This window comes from Phoenix dactylifera, chromosome 6 (genome assembly GCF_051530095.1).
Source record: "Phoenix dactylifera cultivar Ajwa chromosome 6, Ajwa_hap1_PhDact_Kaust_v1.1, whole genome shotgun sequence".
NCBI classification, from domain to species: domain Eukaryota; kingdom Viridiplantae; phylum Streptophyta; class Magnoliopsida; order Arecales; family Arecaceae; genus Phoenix; species Phoenix dactylifera.
In genome coordinates, this window is record NC_143195.1 from 16414419 (window position 1) to 16437450 (window position 23032).

Here is a 23032-nt window from a genome sequence, read left to right on the forward strand (position 1 = left end):
ATTCGCAAAGGTCCCACTTAAAACCACTTGCCTCGAACAGATGAACTGTCTCCCTTACAGGGACAAAGCTTGCCTAGACATCAACTGAGCCACAGAGCGAAATTGGTGCAACTTTCGATGATCTTCATCCTATTGAGCTCGAATGTCCCTAGGGGCTAACGTCTAATTGATTTTAATTAAAGCGATAGCTATGTGAGAATTGATTCACCTAATTTGGGCAAGAATCTGGTAATGAAATCCAGTGCTTATCTTGTTGGGATGATTGCCCTTACTATGTGCGGATTAATTGGTGTATATATATCAAGCATGCATTCACACTTTTACTAAAATTAAAATCAAACAATCACCACAAAATTTTAAGCAAACTGTGAATCAATTTAAATAAAAAAGGTTTAGAGGTTACCAAAAAAAATTTTTCCAGCAATTTTTTTTTATTTTTAGGCAAATCTCTACAGCATTCCTTTTTCAGTAGTTCCCTTTTTGATCGTCCAAATTTTCTCTTTGATTCCTGATCGAATAATACCAACAGAAAAATCAAAAATTAGTAAGAGAGAAAAAGGGGATAAGTAAAGTAACAAAAATAAAAAATATTTTTATTTTATTTTTGATATATATGTATATATATATTTTTTTAAAGAGTTTTTTTATATAAAAAGAAAAACAACTATACTAACAATACCGGCAACGGTGCCAAAAATTGATAGTCAACTTTAAAGACCACGCAATAGCACGTATCTAGTAGGATAGTGATTATGAATATCGATCCACAGGAATTGAGGTATAGTTGTTTTCTTAAAAATATTTGAAAAAGAGAATTTGTGAAGACTATTAAACTAAGCAATTTAATAAGAAATGCAATTAAAATGATATCAGTTTGAGAGAAACCTAGGGCAAGAAATTCACCACTAACATCGGAACAAGGGTTATTTTTATTTTAATTTATTCTTGGATTAACATACAAATTGGCTACAAGCCTAATAAGCATTTAAATAGAAATTCATAAAAGTAATTTAGAAATAATCCATCTTCAGTTGGCATGAAATGTCGATCTTAAACTAATGTGGTAGAACACTGCATCTTCCCTAAGCATGGATGATCTTCTATTAACTTAGTGATCATGAAGAACAGTTGTATAAACTTCATATTTAAAATCACAGAAATTAAACATGAGATGAAATAAAATATTCATTAGGAGCAAAATAAAGTTTATACAACTCCAAGAATAAAAATAAGAAAATAAAAAACCCTTAGCCCTTTGTTAGGGCTGCATCCAGCCCCAGTAAGAGGATTAGGCTTCCATACAGACGCGAACAACTGCACTGCAGGGGACTTCATGATGATTGGCTCTCCCTCCTTCCTCCCGTCGGCTCCCTCTTGGACTACTCCAGCACCGGAAGAATTATTGGGTGCGAATTAATGAGAAGAGTGAATGGGATCCGCTGGGTGAGTATGAATCCTCCTCTTGTTCACGCTTGGGCCTTTTATAGGCTACAACTCTCTCTCCCTCCTTCCCTGTTCCGAGTGCAAGATAAGGATGAAAGGCTAGCACATAACTCTTGATCTTGATCCTTGGACGCGGTGGATATGCTGCTGGGAGCATGGACGATGCGGACAAAATCTGGGAGGTGACGTGGAGATGAAGATGCTGGGACTTCTGCGGACTTCGATTTCCTGCAGTTGGGGTGATGTTCACGGCTGGGAGGAAATCTGGGAAGACAGGATTTTGCCGAGATTTATCCATGGATGATGAAGTTAATCCGGATGTTGGCGTGGATGCTGATCTTGCGAACGGAAGAAAGCTTGGTGGTGTTTGGATGTCGTGAAGCTTGGGAGATGATCGCGGATGGGAGCTTCTAATCCGTGAGCTGCTCCATTCTGTTTCAGTGAAGTCTGGGACTTGAAATTTGGAAGAGATGAAGCTGGGGCTTTGAACGCGGAAGGGAGAAAGCTGTGGATGCGTTGGGCCATTGTGGATGCATTGGATTCCGCTGGAAGTGAGATCGCTGAGATGGGAAGGTGTTTGAATGGATTCGGATGGAATTAATCCCGAAACAGGGGAATGGAAGATGGCTGGATACTCGGACGCGGGAGGATGAACTTGGACGTTGGGAGATTCCATGGGATCAAACGTGGAAGCTGGGAAGAAATGATCCGTGAGCTGGGATATTCGGAGAAGGAAAGATGAGCTGGGAGCAAATCCGGATGGGGTTGATCCGGCTAAGATGCGGCTGGGAAGAAGATCTTGCTGGATTGCGGAAGACGTGCTGATTTGCTGGGATTGGTGCTTATCCGTGGGTGGTGATCTAGCGGGAGAAGAGGAATACATGGGACTCGGCTGGCAGCTTGGATGGGAGAATGTCTGAGATGCAATCCTTGGGAGGTGATCTAATCTGGGAGATAAGATTTGATGGCTGGGAGGTTTGAGATGTTGGATTTGGTTCGGAAGAGGAATACGTGTGAAACAGGGGATGCATTTGTTGGCTTGATCCGTGATGAAGGGACGATGGGAAGATCACAACGGGATGAAGCTCCCCTGTTCTGTGAAGTTTGAGAAGAGGCTGAACCGAGAAAGCAGGGGATAAGCTTGGAGGAATTTGGAAGAGATTTACGGGATGGTTGGAAGGCGTTGGATTTGTTCATGGGCTACGGGAGCTGGAAAGGATGTGGAAGAGATTGATCCATGGGAGAAGAAGTTTGGATTTAGCTGGGAACAGGGGATCTTTGGAACGGTGAGAGTGATGCTGGATTTGGAACTGTGAACGGTGGGGTCAATCCAGGAGGCTGTGGGAGGAATCATGTGGATGGGAGGAAAGGAGTGATGTGGAGGAAGCTTGGTTGTGGGGAGCATGTAAACGGGATGAAAAGATTTCCGGGAGATTATCTAATCCGTGGGTGCAGTGGGAGAGAGGAAGATGAGGATAAGAAAATGAACTGGGAGCATGGAGTTTGGATCAATCCGGAAGAAGCTGGGTTTTGATTTTATCCCACGGGTCATGCGACTCTATTCCAGAACAAGGGAAGAAAGAAAAGAAAAGATAACGTGGGAGGTTGAAATATGGAATGAAGGAAGAGCTTGGACACATGGAAGGAAAGGTTCTGATTCGTGAAACTTGGATGCCGTGAATGCAGGGGAGCTGGGAAGGGAGACGCGTGGAAAATGCTCACGGCTGCGGATGAATTCTGTTCGTGGGATAGCTGATTGCACATGAAAGCTGATCCATGACACGTGTTCAACGTGGGAGAATGTTAGAACATAAACGATTGAACTCGATTGGATGTGAAAGGAATAGATGAGTTGGGCTGAATCGAAAATCTGAGAGGGTCTGATTCACAGGGTGCATGCGATTTGGGTTCAGGATTCATCCCAAATGAATTTGACTCGACCTGATACATTAGACTCGACCAATAAAGAAAATCAATCAAACTTGAATAATTTATTTAAAATGAAATGATGAAGGAAAACACATTTTCTCATATTTAAATTTAGAATATGTGTATGAAAATAATAATAAGTGCGATGTAAAATAGATTAATTTACGCATTATTTAGCACTTATCAATAAGTTCGGGGATAAGTATCTACCCGAGCATAGAAATCCACTCGAGGGGCCGAGGCCACCTCGAGACTTAGAAATCCCCCCGAGAGGCCGAGGCCACCTCAGAAATAATAAGTTCGGGGATAAGCATCTATCCGAGCGTAGAAATTCACTCGAGGGGCCGAGGCCACCTCAAGATTTAAAAAATCCCCCCGAGGGGCCGAGGCCATCTCGAAAATAATTAGTTCGGGGATAAGCATCTACTCGAACGTAGAAATCCGCTTGAGGGGCCGAAGCCACCTCGAGACTTAGAAATCCCCTCGAGGGGTCGAGGCCACCTTAGAAATAATAAGTTCGGGGTAAGCATCTACCCGAATGTAGAAACCCGCTCGAGGGGCCACCTCGAGACTTAGAAATCCACCCGAGGGGCCGAAGCCACCTCGGGAATAATAAGTTCGGGGATAAGCATCTACCCGAACGTAGAAATCCACTCGAGGGGCCGAAGCCACCTCCAGACTTAGAAATCAACCCGAGAGGTTGAAGCCACCTCAGAAATAATAAGTTCGGAAATAAGCATCTACCCGAACGTAGAAATCCGCTTGAGGGGCCGAAGCCACCTCGAGACTTAGAAATCCATTCGAGGGGCTGAATCCACCTCGAAAATAATAAGTTCAAGGATAAGCGAAGCCACCTTGAGACTTAGAAATCCACCCAAGGGGCCGAAGCCACCTCGGAAATAATAAATTTGGAGGTCTTGCTGATAGGGGTGCTTCTTCCTTAGCTCCCTGTTGATGCCACAGGGCACCCCTAGCCGAGCTCAATGTGTGACTTTGTAGATGCCCCCACTTAGATCGGGGGCAAACTCATAGAATCCAGCGGACAGGGGTGCTCTTCCTTGGCTCCCTATTGACGCCATGGGGCATCCTGAGCCGAGCTCAAAGGGTAACTTTGTAGATGTCCCCCACTCAGATCAGGGGTGAACTCGTAGAATCCTGTGGACGGGGGTGCTCTTCCTTGGCTCCCCATTGATGCTGCAGGGCACCCTGAGTCGAGCTCAAAGGGTGACTTTGTAGATGCCCCCCACTCAGATCAGGGGCAAACTCATAGAATCCTGCGGATGGGGGTGCTCTTCTTTGGCTTCCCGTTGATAACGTAGGGCACCCTAAGCCGAGCTCAAAGGGTGACTTTGTAGATGCCCCCCACTCAGATCAGGGGCGAACTTGTAGAATCCTATGGATGGAAGTGCTCTTCCTTGGCTCCCGGTTGATGCCGCAGGGCACCTTGAGCCGAGTCAAAGGGTGACTTTGTAGATGTCCCCCACTCAGATCAGGGGCAAACTCGTAGAATCCTGTGGACGGGGGTGCTCTTCCTTGGCTCCGTGTTGATGCCGTAGGGCACCCTGAGCCGAGCTCAAAGGGTGACTTTGTAGATGGCACCTGCAGTTGTGAGACCCTCAAACCCTCACTAAATCCTGCAGGGCGCCCTGAGGCAAGCTTCGGGGGCGATTTAATAAAGTCGTCGGCATCCGACTCGCACTTATCAAGTGTGCGCCGAGCTTCCTAGGGTACTTCAGAGACGCTTTAGGAGAATTTCGGAAGATAACTTCATTAGATTACGGTCTAAGGGACAAAGCTCTGACCTGAAGGAGGCTAAGGTCCTATCTTGGGGGAGTAATTTACATCTAGGGTCACCAGCCTCGGGCCGGTGAGTGCGGCCTCTTCTCGGCCCCTTGGGGCCAAGATGACATCAACGTAAGATTCATAGATGGGGCATTGGTAGTGCCCGCATCGGGGCGTCCGTCATTGGGTTTGTTAGATGGTCCCAAAGTCTGCCCATCAAGCTCCATTCTATTGGTTGACCTGCCAACGAATTGGCTCAGGTGGCCTTGACGGACGATCACTTCAATCTTATCATGGAGCTGGTAGCAATCCTCCGTGTTATGGCCGTGATCTCTGTAAAAGCGGCAGTACTTGCCAAAGCGCTTCCGCGACTTGGATGATCGCATCCTCGGAGGAGATTGGAGGTAGCCGCAACCCTCAATTTCCGTAAGAATCTCGGCCCCAGAGGATATAAGAGGAGTATACTCCTCAAAACGTCGATGGGAGATGTCTCCCAGATCTCCGAGGGGACCTGCTCCTTGATCGATAACACCCCTCGCGGAGTTCCGTGATCTGATCCCAAAGCATTTGAATTTGTCGCCCCGCTTCCTCGACCTTCTTGTCAAGTTCGGTGGTTGACGAGACTCTAGCCAGATGAAGGGTTTGGATAACCACGGCCAGGGTTTGGACTTGCTAGGCGAGCAGGTAAAACTACTCTGGCTGGATTTGAGAGTTTGGTCTGCAGGGATGTGCGATGCGGGAGGTGGACCTTGGAGAGGGTAGTCGGAAGCTGATTCCCGGCTGCTCGACGCGTTTGGGGCCCCTTATTTCATTATCCTTATGATCATGACTCAGTCCCTTCCTCTAGCACCAGAAATATTGTGGTTCAAATCTGGCCGGAGGGTGACCACGCCGGTGGAGCCGATGGAGCTGCCGATGCTGGAAAGGGGAAGATGGGAGCCACCTCCTGCGCGACGGCCGCGGTCCTGCATAAATCCTCACCGGTGTTTCCGGTGAGGGCCCTCTGACGATCAAGTTAGAGTGGGTAAATTTGGTCCAGCCAAAAAGGTCCCTTAGGAATTACCTAACCGAACTATTTATGCCTCGGTGGAGAGGCCTAGGTGGCGGAGGTACTATCAGTCCTCATCATGAGGGGGCGTGGCTCTGAGCTGGATGGCGCGCAGCTCAGACTGACCAGTGATGTGTGGTACAGCCCGTTCTTGAGAACGGTAGGGTATTGACAGTCATAGCAAGATATGGTCGGAGTAGTCAAGGTGTCGTCTGACTGCTGATGCTCGGTTATGGAGACATGATATGGTAGTATGGTGAAGTATGGCCACGTAGGTGGGCGTAGGCCCGCACATGGGTGTGGTCGTTGGCGAGGCCGAGCTCGTTAAGTAGTCACGTCATGCGTTTGACGAGGTCGGCTTGGCGGAGGCTGGGAGTATCTCGACTTTTCGGGTTCCGAGATGTGCTCGGAGGAGCGCCCCGAGCTTGAGGGTCGGAGCATATCGCTGGGGTTGGTGTCCCGAGCTTGGTCGGGATGGGTCGCCGATTGTCTGGAGGTACCTCGAGCTTGGTCGAGGGAGTCGGCGAATGTCTGGAGTTGGTGGAGCTTTCAGCAGAGTTTCAAGAACAAGCTGGCTCTGGGCCGGAGTGAAGATTCAGTATCCATCGTTGGTGTTTACTGGGCCAAAACTGGGCGGCCTTTTAGTTGTGGGCTGGACGATCCATTTTTTCCTCTATCACAATTACTAGTACTTCTCCCCAAAGATTTTTCTGGTGCACCTGAACTAATTAGCATAGAATTAACCATATCTATTAAGGTTCTATTCTTCCTTTCAGCTTCTCCATTAGATTGGGGTAAATAGGGAGCTGTCACTTTATGAATTATCTCATGTTCTTCACAGAACTGGGTCAGCTCTAATGAGGTATGTTCACATCCTCTATCAGACCTTAAGGTTTTAATCTTTTTATCTAGTTGGTTTTTAACCTTTGCTTTATAGACTTTGAATTTATTTAAGACCTCATTTTTAGCTTTGATAAGATAAAGATGACAATATCTAGAAAGGTCATCTATAAAAGTTAAAAAATACTTGTTTCCACCCTTTGAGGTTCTTCCCGAGTCACATACATCACTATGTATGAGTTCAAGGAGATTAGAATCTCTACTTCCAGAGTAGAAGGGTCTTTTAAGTAATTTAGCCTCTACGCATATCTCACATTTGTCATTATTCTTAAGTTTTGATTTTGGAATTAAGTTCAAGTGCATTAAAGAGCAAATATAATGATCAAAGATATATCCTCACAAAAGGCCTATGACTTCCTTATATAGATAGACCTGATAGCCAACTTTAAAGACCACGCAATAGCACGTATCTGGTAGGATAGTGATTACGGGTATCGATCCACGGGAATTGGGGTACAGTTATTTTTCTTTAAAAATAAAAATATTTAAAAGAAAGAGTTTGCAAAGAAAATTAAACTAAGAAAAATGATATCAGTTTGGGGGATACCTAGGGCATGGAATTCACCACTAACAGCGGAACAAGGGTTAATTATATTTTAATTTATTCTTGGATTATCATGCAAATTGGCTACAAGCCTAATAAGCATTTAAATAAAAAATCATAAAAGTAATTTGGGAATAATCCATCTTTAGTTGGCATGAAATATCTACTCTAAACTAATGTGGCAGGACACTGCATCTTTCCTAAGCATGGACTATCTTATATTTACTTAGTGATCATAAAGAACAGTTGTATAAACATCATACTTAAAATCACAGAAATCAAATATGCGATAAAATAAAATATTCATTAAGAACAAAATAAGGTTTATACAACTCCAAGAATAGAAATCAAAAATACAAAACCTTTAGCCCTTTTGTTAGGGTTGCATCCGGCCCTAGAGAAGATCAGCCTTCCATGGAGTCGTGGGCGACAGCAACGATGTAGAGGACTCCCATCACGGCTATCTCCTTCCTTTCTGTGTCTTCTCCCTGCACTGGATTCGGTGGGAACTTCCTTAGCATTTCATCTCTTTTCTTCCCATAATATCCCAAACTATTCTCTCACTCTTTATTCAATGGGAACTCCCCGAGAAGAGCGACTGGGATCAGCCGGCTCACTCCCTCCGAATGCCTCCCCTGTTTCATGCCTGGCCTTTTATAGGCTCCAATCTCTCTTTCCTCTTCCTTATTTTGAATCATGGATAAGGATGAACCCTTTGCCATTGGGATGAAGCTTGGCCTGATTCGCTGGACTGCTGTGGTTCGGATCAAAGGAGAAGATGCATGAAGCCGTTTGTGGATAATGGAATTTGCTGGGAAGTTTGTGGATGCTCCTCCCGGCTGGCTACGGGATACCCGGATGGGCAGCTGATCCGTGAAGAAGATTGGGAGCAAGAGATGCGGAAGATGATAAGGATGCTGATGATCACGAACGGGATGAGCGTGGAATCTAGCGGAGAAAGATGGGATGCTCATCCGGCTGGGAGTTTGGTGATGATACCATTGATCGAATTCGTGGATAAGGATGGATCACAATGGGATGAAGTAAAGATGAGCTGGGAGCTATCCGTAGGTGGTTGAAGCTAGCTTCATGCGGATGAAGAATGAGATGAAGATGAATCTATTGGATGCAGGGGATGCCGTGAAGCTCGGGAGAATAAAGAATGGGAGGGAGTTTGAGACTTATCCGAAGCAGGGGATAAGGATGTAATCCGAATGGGAGAAAATCTGGGATGGATTCGGATGGGATGACAGCTCTATTCCTTGGGAGGATGAGCTCGTGAACTTGGGATGAGCTTGATTCGAAAGATGAAGATGAATACGGAGATGTGGAAGTTTGGATTCTGAACAGGATCTAGGACGGCTGGGAGATGATCCGGAAGCATGGGAGAAACTCACGGACGCTGGGATGAAAATGGAGTTGATCCCGAACGAGAGGATCTGGGAGGATCAAAGCTAATCCGGAGGACTCCTTTGGCTAGGAACAGGGGAGATGGGATGTTGAGATCTCAGTTAAAGAAGGGGCCTTGTTCGGACGATGGAAGGTTGGATTCGAAGAGCATGGGAATTCGGCTGTGATACGAGATGACCTTGGGATGCTGGGATCTAGCGGAAGAAGATCTTTAGACTCAACCGTGGCTCTGTTTTGTTGCTGGCTTGGTTCGGATGACACGGAGAGAACGCGGAGAGTACATAGTTTGGGATGTAGCTGGGACCGGATATGCTGAGGAATCCGTGAGAAGAGAAGATTTAATTGAGCCAGGGGGACGATGTGTATGACACTGGTGTTCGGAGAAGATGAGCTCTGTTGAGATTTGGAAGAAGTTATTCGACTGGGAAGAGGGATATGGGTTTATTTTGAGTGACCCAATTCTATTCGTGGACCCGAACGCCATGCATACGAGCTGAGGATTGATCCAGAGATGTGATAAGGAGGAGATAGCTGGTGTCTACGAGTGCGACGTGGGAGGAAAGAAAATTGGAACATGGACGAGAGACTAATCCACACGTGGGCGACATGGGGACTGATGGGACTAGTCCGTGAATGGAATATGGTAGAATTTGACTGGACCTGCACACATTAGACTCAACCAATATGATAAAATTAATCAAACTCGAATTATACTGCAATGATGTGGTTGTGAAGGAAAACACATATTTTTATGATTAAATTTACAAAACATGTGTATTAAAATAATGATAAGTGCTATGATAGAGGGGTTAATTTATGCATTATTTAGCACTTATCAAGACCTAAGACTCATGTGCCATACATGGCTTATTGGCAGGATAATTGAAACTACTTCCTAATCAGCCGCATAGGGAGGAAATTCAAATTCAAAATTAAGTTTCTTCCATGCCAGAACCGCATTTTATTCTGCCACCTCCTAAAGTTTTGACCATCAAACTTTTCAGGTTTAGCACTAAGATTTTCAGATGTGTGGGAAGCTATTGATTTGTAGCTTAACACAGTTTTGACACTTGTGAAAATAAAAAGATTTATGTCAAATTATTGCACTGATATCTAATTTGAACTTTATATGTTTAATTGAAAAAATCGAAAGAATAACAACCAGATCAGCTCCAGATCGGTGATGGAGCACTTGGCTTACTTAAGTACCAGCCTTTCCTAGGAACGTAGGCCTTTTTGACAAGTTTTTCTTAGACACCGTTATTCAATGGATGATTTCACTAGATATCGTTCAATTTTATCCTAAGTACAATATTAAGCTAGCTCCTATTAGGCATAACTTAATTTGCTTATTATAGCTTTGCATTACACTTTTTACACTAGCTCCCACTATATCTCTTACCATAGTCCTATGCTACATTCTTAACGTAGCCCCGCACTACAATCTTTCCACTATAGCCCTGTGCTACATTCTTATCGAGATCCGTCTTTTTTAAATAGTGGTGTGATGGTGGTATAAGTCTTTGAAGGTCAAGGTATCTGGACTTACGTTACTCTCTATCCTCCATTTAGATCATTATCCTTCCAACTGGTCTAACACTGGTGGTACATCTGCACACGCATCTTCCAGTACTACTAGAACTTGTCGCCCTCTGCTAGCTAACCAAGTGCTCTAGGGCCCCAGTTCTCTGATGCACCTAGAACATGGTGGAAAAGGAGGGCCAACACTACTATAATTTGATTTCTAAGATATGGAATGTTGGAAATTGTATCCTAAATGTCAATCATTAGCATATTGATGATTGAATTTTGTAAATGAATTGACAAATTAATAAAGTGTTATTTGGCATTATTCATCATTTCATCTTCAAATGAACTCTTATATGATGAAGTCCTTAGGACTTATGTTATGATAAAGGAGGATTTATCTTTGAGTCCTTAAACTTGTTCACGACCAAATGATATATTGTTAAAAGGACGACAACATTATCGAGATTAGGTCGTTGTGTGACATATACGTTGGTTGTCCTCTTAACCAAGGAGTGTGGAGACACTGGTATGCCACACAGATGAAGTGTAGGATACATTTCACTGAACATGACCAATTTCGGAATGCTCTACTATCGAGAGATGTTCTGAGTGGATATGGGTATAAGTTTGGCCCTCTGACCTGAGACCGCAACCTGTAACTAGCAAGCAACTCACTGTACTTTGGTACCAGACTACCTGAATTTCTAATTCAGTGACGGAAGGTCACTAGGTGTAGTTAAGTACTTGCGTAGTCAGTTATGAGTCAAGATGGAATTGACTCCTCCTGAAAACAGAAGATAATGTCTTGTGATTAATTTAGCAAAATCTTGGCCAAGGTAATCCCAGTGAGGAGTCACGGGATATCTAAAGTTAATCACATAATGGATGTACTAATTATAGGGTTGATAGTGAGCTCTAAGTCATCCTGGCATTAGGAGTCAAAAGGAATGAATTATACAGTAACCATAGTCCAGGGTTCTAGAATATTTGCTTCGCATATATTCGGCCTATCCGGACGTCGGGTACCATTGCTAGATGGTCACATCGATTAGTATGGGAAGACGTTCCTACACTACCGGCTTAGGTTCAAACCTATGAGGCCACACGCATAGAAGTATCTAGGTTGATCAAATGGCTGATTGATGATTAAGAATCATTCAGGGATAATTTGGTCAATTCAATTGACAAATTATCCTAAGCAAAAGTGGCATTAAAATAATTATTAAATTATTGGAGGATTAATTAGCAATTAGATTTCTAATGAACTCAATTTTATTGAGTAATTGGGCTTAGGTTGAGCCAAATTGAATAGAATTCAATTTAGGCTGCATCAGGGTTTGACCTAATTGGATTGGGTTCAACCCAAGTAGATTGAGCTTGACCCAATTGATGGGACTTAACCCAATTGGATTGGGCTTGATCCAAATCAATTAGAAGACCTTATTTGATGAGGATTATGAGTCCAAATAATCAGAATTGGATAAGGAGAAGAATTCCTAAATTTTAGGAATCCATCATTATCTTCTTGGAGAAGAATGACACCTTGATTTATCCCTAATATTTTTCACATCTATCCTCTTTATTTTTGGCCAAAAATTGGCATGAGAAGAGAGGAGGCATGGGGATATATTTTCTATAAAAATGGCACCTCAAATCTTCCTAAAAAGATTTAGATGAATTTCCCAATTTATAAGGATTGCATAGCGCATGAAATAGGGTGGTCTGTGGCTGAAATTTGGATGCATGAATTACTATCCTTTAGGGATCCAAAATGTATTAAATTTGGATATGTTTATCTCCTCTTAGCTGCCAAGCCACCAAATTTTTTTGGGAATTTTATCAACCAAATTAATTGGCTAAATTAGGTATGAGGCGTGGAGGGGTCTTTTGGCTATAAAAGACCCCCATGCCTTGGGTTCAAAATATACAATATTTAGATATTTCAAAAAATTCTAAAAAACTTTTCTGAGGGCCTCCATCCCTTCTTCTCCTTCTTCCTCACATCCATCCTCCATATACTTGAAGAATAATCAAAGGTTGAGTATTTGGAAGGAGAAAGCTTCAGTCATTGTAACGTTCCTGCGCGAGCTAGCACTCCCACGAAAGATGATCTACCTAGGGCTTCGCGTGTACTTCTCATAGAGGCCATTTGTGTGCGTGGCTGCGAAGTCAAGGATCAGACCACAAGTTTCTTCTATCATAAAAGGTATTAATCCCACATCAATATTTTATTTTGGAGTCAGGGTCTAGGTCTGATTCTCCGAGATTTTACCCTCCTTTGGGGCTCCTCACGGAGTTATCTCCAGAATCCATTCGATGGATATTTGAAGATTAATCGGAATAGAGTGTTTACCTTTCAGATCTGATAGTTAATTATGCATGAAAGTTTTAGCATAATTATTTAAACGATTCCGGCATAATCCTATGTGCTCTTAAGATGCTGATTTCTTGATTTGATCTTGTAAGCATGCATGAATTAAATTATTTGATTCGATTTTTTCGCTGCATTTTAAAACTTAAAAAGAGCTACGTATGGCTTGATCCCCCTTATGAAAGGGTACGTAAGCAATCTTATCAGGTTCAGCCATGGTTTTAAAAAAAAAATTCAGCATGCTTAATATCGAAGAACCTAGGATTCACTTTCAGTGGTATCAGATCCAGGTTCATGTTTAAACTTTTATGTTTTAATTTTTGTAATTAAATCTGAAATTATTAACATGTTTAGATTAGATCTAAAGTATTTTTTATGATTGATTTAATTGCTGATTATGCATGATTAAGTAGATCTGAAATTTTGGATGCATATGATGCATGTTTGTGTTAGGATTAGTAAGATGAATAAATCTGAAATCATAATATTGTTTAGATTAGATCTAAATTAAGTTTATGATTCATATGATCTCTGATTTTAATAAACAAATCAGATCTGAAAATAAAAGTGAAAAAACAAATGCATAAGATATATGTTGTTTGTATTAATTCATGTTGTTATGTATATGTGATGCATCAACATAAAACATAATGACCTAAACATGAATTAAATCTGATTACATATGATTAATTACAAATACTCAGATCTGAAAACAAGTTTTAAGAACTGAAAAATTATAATTAATATGTAATTAAAAAGAAATATGCAATGATCAAAACTTTCATAAGTCTAAACTTAATTGAGAATTAAGTGTTATGAAATATAATTGTAACTCAATTAATTGATATTGCATAATTCTTTGGAGCATTTGGGTTAACTTGAATCAAGTTCTTAAGATTGGGTTAGACCTAAGGATAGAATCAAACATGGTTTAATTAGAGTTAATTGATCAAATCTAATTAAGTAGTAACTAGATTAGGTCAAGGAAACTCTAGGACAAATACAATAGTTGTAGTTTGTCAAATTTCATGTCTTTGATTAGACCAAGGTGTAACTTGATTTAGGCTCAGAGGTGTAGCCCGAGTCATTTGAGTAATCAAATCGAAATTGATTAACCAGTCGGTGTCTAAGGTAAGTTTGGCAGTTTTGATCGGTGATTTTTAATTGGGAGCTACTTGCACTGATTCGTCTTTATCGAGTTAATGGCATATTCCTTCCATCGATCTCACTTACCTGGCGACATGGTCAATCACATTTTGATTGGATCACTTAATGATTCGGAGTTAGCCCATGCCTATAAGAAAAATCAGTTTGACTGATTTAGGTGCCTCCTTAACCGGTTTAAGTCCAATCTGATTTGGTGAAGTCAGTGGGAGAAATTAGACTAACCGGACCCTCTTTATCTATCCTAATTATGAAATCCTCTTAGATTATTAGGTCCTTAAAATGAAATGGTTATGGGGATAACTAGGTCATAGCCTTTCATTAAGTTGGGTGATAATGGATCCAATATTTTGATAATTATTGGAGGCGCAACACGCCTGGTACTTATCAAGCATTGGAATTGTCATTCAATATATGATGAGTTAAGTGGACCTTCAATAGGCGGTCAGGTGAGCTGAGCTACACTCGGGCTTGGTCATCTATTAGTTGATTAGACTTAACCCTATCATTTAATGGTTGGACCTGACTAGGGTATTCGGTGGAGGCGCCACACGCCTGCCGAAGAACCTAGGGTAAAATCATTACTAGAAGTTGCTTGGTGAAGCAATTGGTTAAGAACCTACCAATAGGTGCATATGGGTTAGCCGAGCACACTCGGGCCTATATGCGATCTTTTGGGTTATAGTGCCCACTAAAGAATTAAGAGTAATTTTTCGAATTGAAGGTAGAGGCTACCAATTTGTATAAAATAGTGGGAGTATTTTTAGACTAAAGTCCAAGTCTATTGAGTTTAGTCAATTCATATACTAATAGCCAATTTTTTTTTATGCAGAAATGGCCACTAATTTGTCACTTTGCTCATTATTGGTAAGTTGACTGGTTTAAATTTCAATAATTGGCATAGAAAACTGAAAATAGTGCTAGAGCATGAAAGGATCCTTTATGTGATAACGGATCCAACACCTGAGCAGCCCGCTGCTAATGCATCAAGATCGGCCAGAGACACTTATCAGAGCTCAGTGACCGGATCACTGTTCGATGCATCATGTTGGCAGCAATGAGTAATGAGTTTAGTAGGCGTTTTGAGAATACGCAGCCGGAAGATATCATTCAAGTGTTGAATAAATCATTCGGCGTTCCTGACGATGTTGAGAGGCACAAAACTAGTTGTGCCATCTTTAGCGTCCGAATGAAAGATGGGACCTCAGTAACTGATCATGTACTGTACATGATTAAGTTGATCGAGCGTCTAAGCTCTCTTGGCTTTCTCCTTCATGATCAATTGGGGAAGGTGCCATACTAAATGCATTGCCTGGATCATACCGTCCTTTTCTCACTCATTTTCGTATGACGAAACCTGTAGTGAATTATCACCAATTGTTGGGGTTATTACAGACATTTCAGAATGATCACCAACTTCTTAAGAAGACGGTGAACTTTGCGGAAGGTTCATCCAAGGGTTGCCCCTTTAAGAAAGAGAAAAATAAAAATAAAATCCAAAAAAAACAAGTGCACCATGCTCAGCCTAGTCAGAAAAAGAATAAAAAGGCTGATCAGAGCAAGGCGGAATGCTTCTTCTGTAAGAAGCAAGTGTTGGGAACCCGCCCATGCTGCAGAAAATTAAAAAAAATTCAGAAGGCAGCGGAAGAGGCACAAGCGGGATCAACATTCATCATATGAACGTTATTCAAAAACCGTTCGTAGATAGATTGGAATTAAAAACTTTTAAACTAATTATGAAGATCAGATCTTCACCTTGTGTGGGTAGATGATCACTGCAAACTGAAGTTCGTGGTCTAGGATGAAGGTTCGCTTGAAGCCGTTCACGCGTCCGGCCTCTACGGGTATCCACACGAAGTAGAGATCCGATCAAAGCTTCCTTGTCTCCCCGGGGTGCTAGCTCCCTTGCAAAGACTTCTTTTAATGGCTGATGTCCTCCCTTTGAATCAACCCTTGATTGTGCTTGGGAGGAGGAAGAAGAAGGATGAAGAAAAGTAAAGGAACAAAGCCCCTGCAGCCTTCTTTCTTTTTCCTGCATTGGAAGGAGGAAGGGAGGATGAAGAGGCCACCAACACCTTTTTCCTTTGCTTCCCTTGCTTGCGGCTGAGCCAAGAGGAGGAAGAGAGGGGGCGTACGGCTGAGGAGAAGAAGGCTTCAATTCTCTATGTCAGCCCCCCACGCCTCCTCTTAAATAGCATGTGGAGCTCCTACTTTGTAGGAGCTCCTTGATTAACTTCCAAGAGGGGCGCCGGCCCCTCTTCTTGTGCCGCACCAAAGAAGAAAAGGAGGAGGGGTGTGAGCCCCTCCCTCTTGTGTTGCCCTAGTCCTCCTCTAAGGAGGATTAGGAGGCCCCTATTTGGTTTAGTCATAATCATATTAGGCTTTAACCAAATCATGAACCATTTGGGTTTAATCTAGGTAAGTCCTAATCCAATTAGAACTCAAATCAATTATGACTCAATTGAACTCTTCAATCCTAATCCAATTAGGAGTCTTGTTGATTCATTAGATTACTAATTAATTAAGACTTTAAGAAATCCTAATCCAATTAGGATTTATTCAATTTTAGTCCTAATCCAATTAGGACTCTAATTTGAATCCGAAGTCCTAATCCAATTAGGACTTCTAGGAATCCTATTCTAAGTAGGAATCCAAATTGAATTCAAAATCCTAATTCAATTAAGATTGTAGGAATCCTATTCTAAGTACGACTCCTAGTCCTACTCTAAGTAGGATTCCCAGTCCTAATCCAATTAGGACTTCCAAAATCCTACTTCAAGTAGGATTCGTGTTTAAGTCCAATTAATTAATTCCCATTGTTCCTTCTTCAACTGATCATCAATCGAATTGATTACTTGTGATTCATAATCATATTTCAACCATCGGATCGGTCAATACCTCTAGTGTGTGTGACCCCATAGGTTCTATTCTGACTGGTAGTGAGATATATATTGCGATCTCTATCACAATATCATTGAAAACTTCTTTCAATGGGTTGGAACGATTCCAACTCAACTCATTAGGGTTTATCGATCATCGAGATATTTTCTGTGAGTCTCACCATCCACCAGTGACACCTAGTAGCATGTAGTGGCTACCCAGTAGAATGGAATGATGAACCTTTAGATACAGTTATCGTGAGATACAGTCCTACTATCGTGGATCCCTACAGGACAGAGGTCATGGACAACTCGTCAAACCCCATCGTCTGTCATATGTCAAGATTTATTTGACTTAAGTTCGAGAGTAAAAAACTGTTTCTCCACTTTGCATACTGCCCCGGCCGAGGTCTTACGAACTCAGTCTTATAAATCACATAGGATCTCTCTTTATCTACCAAGGTCGATAGATTCCATATAGGTGCATACCCTACTCCTACAGTGAACCTATTGCAGCCAATCTACACTGCATGGATCCATATATCTAGAGACCATGTATACGTGCAGTCAAACTACAATAACCTCACTGTGAGTAGCCGAAGCACCGTAGGTCAAAGGACCAGTCACACTACTGCAACATCAAGCAAATCACTGACGAGTGGATAGACATCCAAGTGACTTCTTGTCAGTACCCTTGTTCTTAACAAGCACCTGCACTATTACTTCAGTGTCGCCACACCATGGACTCGAGTCTCGTCCATCCATAAGGAAAGCAATGTGTGCACTGATCGGATCGATCACCATCCTCGTGATGATCCATTGATCAGGAGCATTTAGAATTTAATCACCAATGATGCATGGCTCAAATTCTTAACTCTTAAGAATATGCATCATCATCTTATTAATTCTTGGATGATTTATAGACATATAAACAATATGAATGAAAAAGATGCCTTTTATTTATTCAATAATAAATAGTCAAGTACAAAATTATGTCCTAGAATTAATAATGTATCAGCCAGATTGGCTTCCAGGGCATACATCTAACAATCTCCCACTTGCACTAAAGCCAATCAGTCATATATCTTAGTCCCATCTTCTCAAGGTGGGCTTTAATCTTTTGCTGACTCATCTGCTTAGTGAACGGGTCTGCCATGTTGTCCGCGGAGTCTACTCTCTGCACCTCGACATACTTCTTCTCAATATAGTCGCATATGAGGTGGAAGCGCCACTCTATATGCTTGGACTTCTGATGAGACCTTGGCTCCTTAGCAAGAGCTATGGCACCATTATTATCGCAGTAGAGTGTTATGGCATCTGATGTCATCACGTCCAACTCTGCAATGAATTTCTTGCACCAGAAGCCTTCTTTGGCTGCTTCAGAGGCAGCGATGTATTCAGCTTCCATAGTAGAATCAGCAATGATCGGTTGTTTAGAACTTTTCCAATTCACCATACCACTATTGCACAAGAACACATATCCAGATGTAGACTTTCTATTATCGATATCAGTCATGAAGTCTGAATCTGTGTACCCTTCTACCTTTAACTCTGATGTTCCTCCAAAGATCAAGAATAAATCTTTAGTTCTTCTTAAGTACTTAAGAATATTCTTCACAGCTGTCCAGTGCTCTTCACCTGGATTCGACTGATATCTGCCAGTGACACTCACAGCAAGGGCTATATCAGGTCGTGTACACAGCATGGCATACATGAGGCTCCCTATTGCCGATGCATAAGGGATATTCCTAATGCGTTGAATCTCTTCAGATGTGTTGGGGCACATCTTCTTGGAGAGATGAATTCCATGCTTAAGGGGTAAGAGACCCCTTTTGGAGTTTTCCATGCTGAACCTTTTCAGCACTTCCTCTATGTACATCTTCTGTGATAGGCCAAGCATCCTTTTAGATCTATCTCTATAGACCTTTATCTCCAAAATATAGGATGCTTTCCCAAGATCTTTCATAGAGAATTCTTTTGACAACCAGACCTTGACCGAGGTTAGCATGGGAATATCATTCCCTATCAGGAGGATGTCGTCCACGTACAGTACAAGGAATACGATAGCACTCCCACTAACCTTCTTATAGACACACGGTTCATCTTCGTTCTTGATGAAATCAAACGTTTTGATTGCATCATTGAAACGAGTATTCCAACTCCGAGATGCATGCTTTAGTCCATAAATGGACCTTTGCAGCTTGCAAACATTGTGTCTCCATCACTGGAAGTGAAACCCAAAGGCTGCTCCATATAGATATCTTCATCAAGATGTCCATTCAGGAAAGCTGTTTTCACATCCATCTGCCAAATTTCATAATCATGAAATGCTGCAATGGCAAGCAATGTTCGGATGGATTTCAGCATGACTACAGGTGAAAAGGTTTTCTAATAGTCAATGCCTTCGCGTTGACTATACCCTTTCGCTACTAGCCTTGCCTTATAGGTCTCTACCTTTCCATCCAAACCTATCTTCCTTTTGTAGATCCATTTGCATCCAATAGATACAATACCTTCTGGTGGATCCACTAAAGTCCAGACTTGGTTGGAATGCATGGAGTCTAACTCTGACTTCATAGCTTTCAGCCATTTCTCGGAATCGATATCTGATATCGTCTCGTTGTAGGTTTTGGGATCCTGTATATGTTCCCCACCTCCCACGAGGAACATTTTCTTAGTATCCTCTTCAAGCATACCTAAGTATCTATCAGGAGGATGGGAGACCCTACTAGATCTGCGAGGTGGTTGAGGAACATCGTGTACTGGCTTTGCATGAATGGGTTCTATAGGATCCATGACTCGTTGCTTTTCAGAGACTTTCTCTTCAAGCTCAATTTTCCTCCTACTGCCTCTATCAAGGATAAACTGTTTTTCCAAGAAGATGGCATGTCGACTCACAAAAACATTATAATCCTCTGAGACGTAAAAATTGTATCCTAATGACTCTTTAGGATATCCTATAAAATGAACATTTATGGTCCTATCCTCTAGCTTGTCCGCCTGTAGTCGCTTGACATGGGCCGGACATTCCCAAATCTTGAGATGACCAAGACTTGGTTTCTTACCATGCCATATCTCATACGGTGTGGTAGGAACAAATTTAGAGGGAACTCTATTTAGTAGATATATAGCGATAAGTAAGGCATCTCCCCAAAGAAACATAGGTAAATCAGTGAAGCTCATCATGGATCAGACCATATCTAATAGAGTCCGATTTCTCCTCTCTGATACCCCGTTGAGTTGAGGTGTACCCAGAGGAGTCCATTGTGAGACTATGCCATTTTTCTTGAGATAGTCCTGGAATTTTTCATTAAGGTATTCTCCCCCTCGATCTGATCGAAGAGCCTTAAGGGGTTTTCCAGTTTGTTTTTCCACTTCATTTCTGAACTCTTTAAACTTTTCAAAAGATTCAGATTTGTGTCTCATAAGATACACATACCCATACCGTGAATAATCATCGGTAAAGGTAATGAAGTACGAATAACGTCCCCTGACTTGCACATCGAATGGGCCACATACATCTGATGTACTAGGGTAAGTATTTCAGTGGTCCTTTCCCCATGTCCTACAAAGGGCAATCTAGCCATTTTTCCTTGAAGACAGGACTCGCAAACTGGATATGACTCGAAAGTCAATGAGCCGAGAAGCCCATCTTTATCCATTTTGTTCATTCTATCCTCTCCAATATGGCCAAGTCTGAGGTGCCACAAATATTTTTGGTTTATCTTATCCCTAGATCTCTTGGATCCTTTGGCATTCACTTCTTGCTGAGACACATTTACAGATACATCCATATGCAAATGATAGAGACTGTCAATCATAAAACCACGTGTGACTATTTTATTTCTGAAATAAATAGAACAGCAGTCTTTGTCAAATGTAAAAACATGACCTTCCTATGCTAGACATGAAACATAAATCAAATTTCTGCTAGCAGCAGGTACATAATAACAGTGTCTAAGTAATAAACTAAAACCAGACGGTAGTCGCAGAGGGTAGGTGCCCACAGCCACAGCAGCAACTTTTGCCCCGTTGCCAACCCGAAGGGTTACCGCACCTTCCGCCAGCCTTCTACTTTCCTTTAGACCCTGCATAGTAGTGCACAAGTGAGCACTAGAACTAGAATCTATAACCCAACTAGAAGTAAAAGAAACTGTTAGATTAGTTTCAATTAAGAGCAAGTCTATACCTTCTGAAGGTGTGTCAGCCTTCTTGTTCTTCAGGCTCTCGAGATATGAAGGACAGTTCCTCTTCCAGTGGCCATCGACATTGCAGTGGAAACATTTTCCTTTGTCATTAGCCTTTTTCTTTTAAACTTCCTTCTTTGGCTTCTTGTCTTTCTTCTGCTTCTTTGCAGGCTTTTTTTTCTTCCAAGTAGACTTTCTCTTGGAACCAGAAGTCAACTCAGCAGCAAGGACATTGCCCCTTGAACCTTTCAAGGCTCCCTCAGCAGTTACCAACATGTTTAACAGTTCAGTCTTAGTGCATTCAATCTTATTCATATGGTAGTTAACTATAAACTGTCCAAATGAATTAGAAAGGGATTGAAGGATCAGATCTACTTGTAATTCCTTGTGCATGTTCATACTGAGCTTCTCAAGCTCCTCCAGGTCCTTGATCATAGTCAAACCGTGATCATGGACAAACTGCCCCTCGCGCATCTTTGCTTTGAAGAGCCTCTTGGACACTTCAAAACGAGTTGTGCGACTCTGCTCACCATACAACTCTTGCAGGTGTGCCAGTATGTCCCTAGTAGTCTTCATATTCTCATGCTGGTATTAGAGTTCATTGGACATGGATGCCATGATGTAGCACTTGACCCTAATGTCATCATCTGTCCACTTTTCATGCGTCGTACGCTGATCAGCGGTCGGATGTGCTGGTAATGTGGGGATATCATTTTCGAGCACATAGCCTATTTTCTCGCAACTCAGAACAATTTTGAGATTTCTAAGCCAGTCTCTGTAATTGGTACCGGTCAATCGGTTGGTCTCAAGAATACGGGTCAAAGGGTTTGAGGCTGACATTATGATCTACAGAGAGTAAAGATTCTAGTTAGACTTTTGTACTTGATCCTAATCTGTTCTACGGTCTTTTAGAACAAATGTACCTCCCACTATTTTCACGAATTCCTCACACTCCTCTGGTAGGAAAACGGAAATCCTACACGACTAGGGTTTCTAGTGGGTACTGCGGTCCCACCGATTTACATGCCACCTCACCTAACAGTTATTGGTGACACATAAATAGATGAGTGTACAACTCTTGTACAATGCTTCTTAAGCATGTTGCAGTGCTACTTGGTTTCTAAGTCATGAAGACCTCACCTAACAGTTATTGGTCCCATTCCTTAGTTAAGTCAGACCCACCGTATAACCGTAGAAATAAAGTTGTCATTGGATCCTCACCTAACAGTTATTGGTGCCCAACCCCATCTTTATCCCTACAACATCACATGTCTATAGAGAGGTCCGGCCCCCCGATGCAACTTGCCCACTGTGTCCAGCCGAGACAAATCAACATCAGAAAGATCTTAGCAGCTCTACTACGGTGGAAGACCTATGGACTTAATATCGGTTAATCAGGTCTTAGTGTTTGCAACCTTGAGCTCTTCATAAGAGGTAATCGATCAACTGGCCAGGTAAGCAGGTGGAAGGCTCCCCTTACTCAGAGAGTAAGGTCCTAATTAAGTAACCAGCTTTTATGCTTTCCTAGACACCAATTAGATCAATTAATCTAATATGACTCGCTTATGTTGGTTCACTCTCGACTTGCTTGAGGAGGTTTTAATTTAGGTCTTAATTGGGTTTGCTACATCACATGTAAACCTATCTACCCCATTCTCATTCACATCACATGCAAACCGCACATCGCAAGCAGTTATAATCGCAGCATCAAATAAAGCTAAACTTTAAATAGGTGATGATCATGGATTCTAATTAGGTCATATTACAAGCACATGCACGTCAATCGATCAACTGGTCTTCAACTCTTGAATTGGTTCCAAGCCTCCTTGATTCGATCCTTGATCA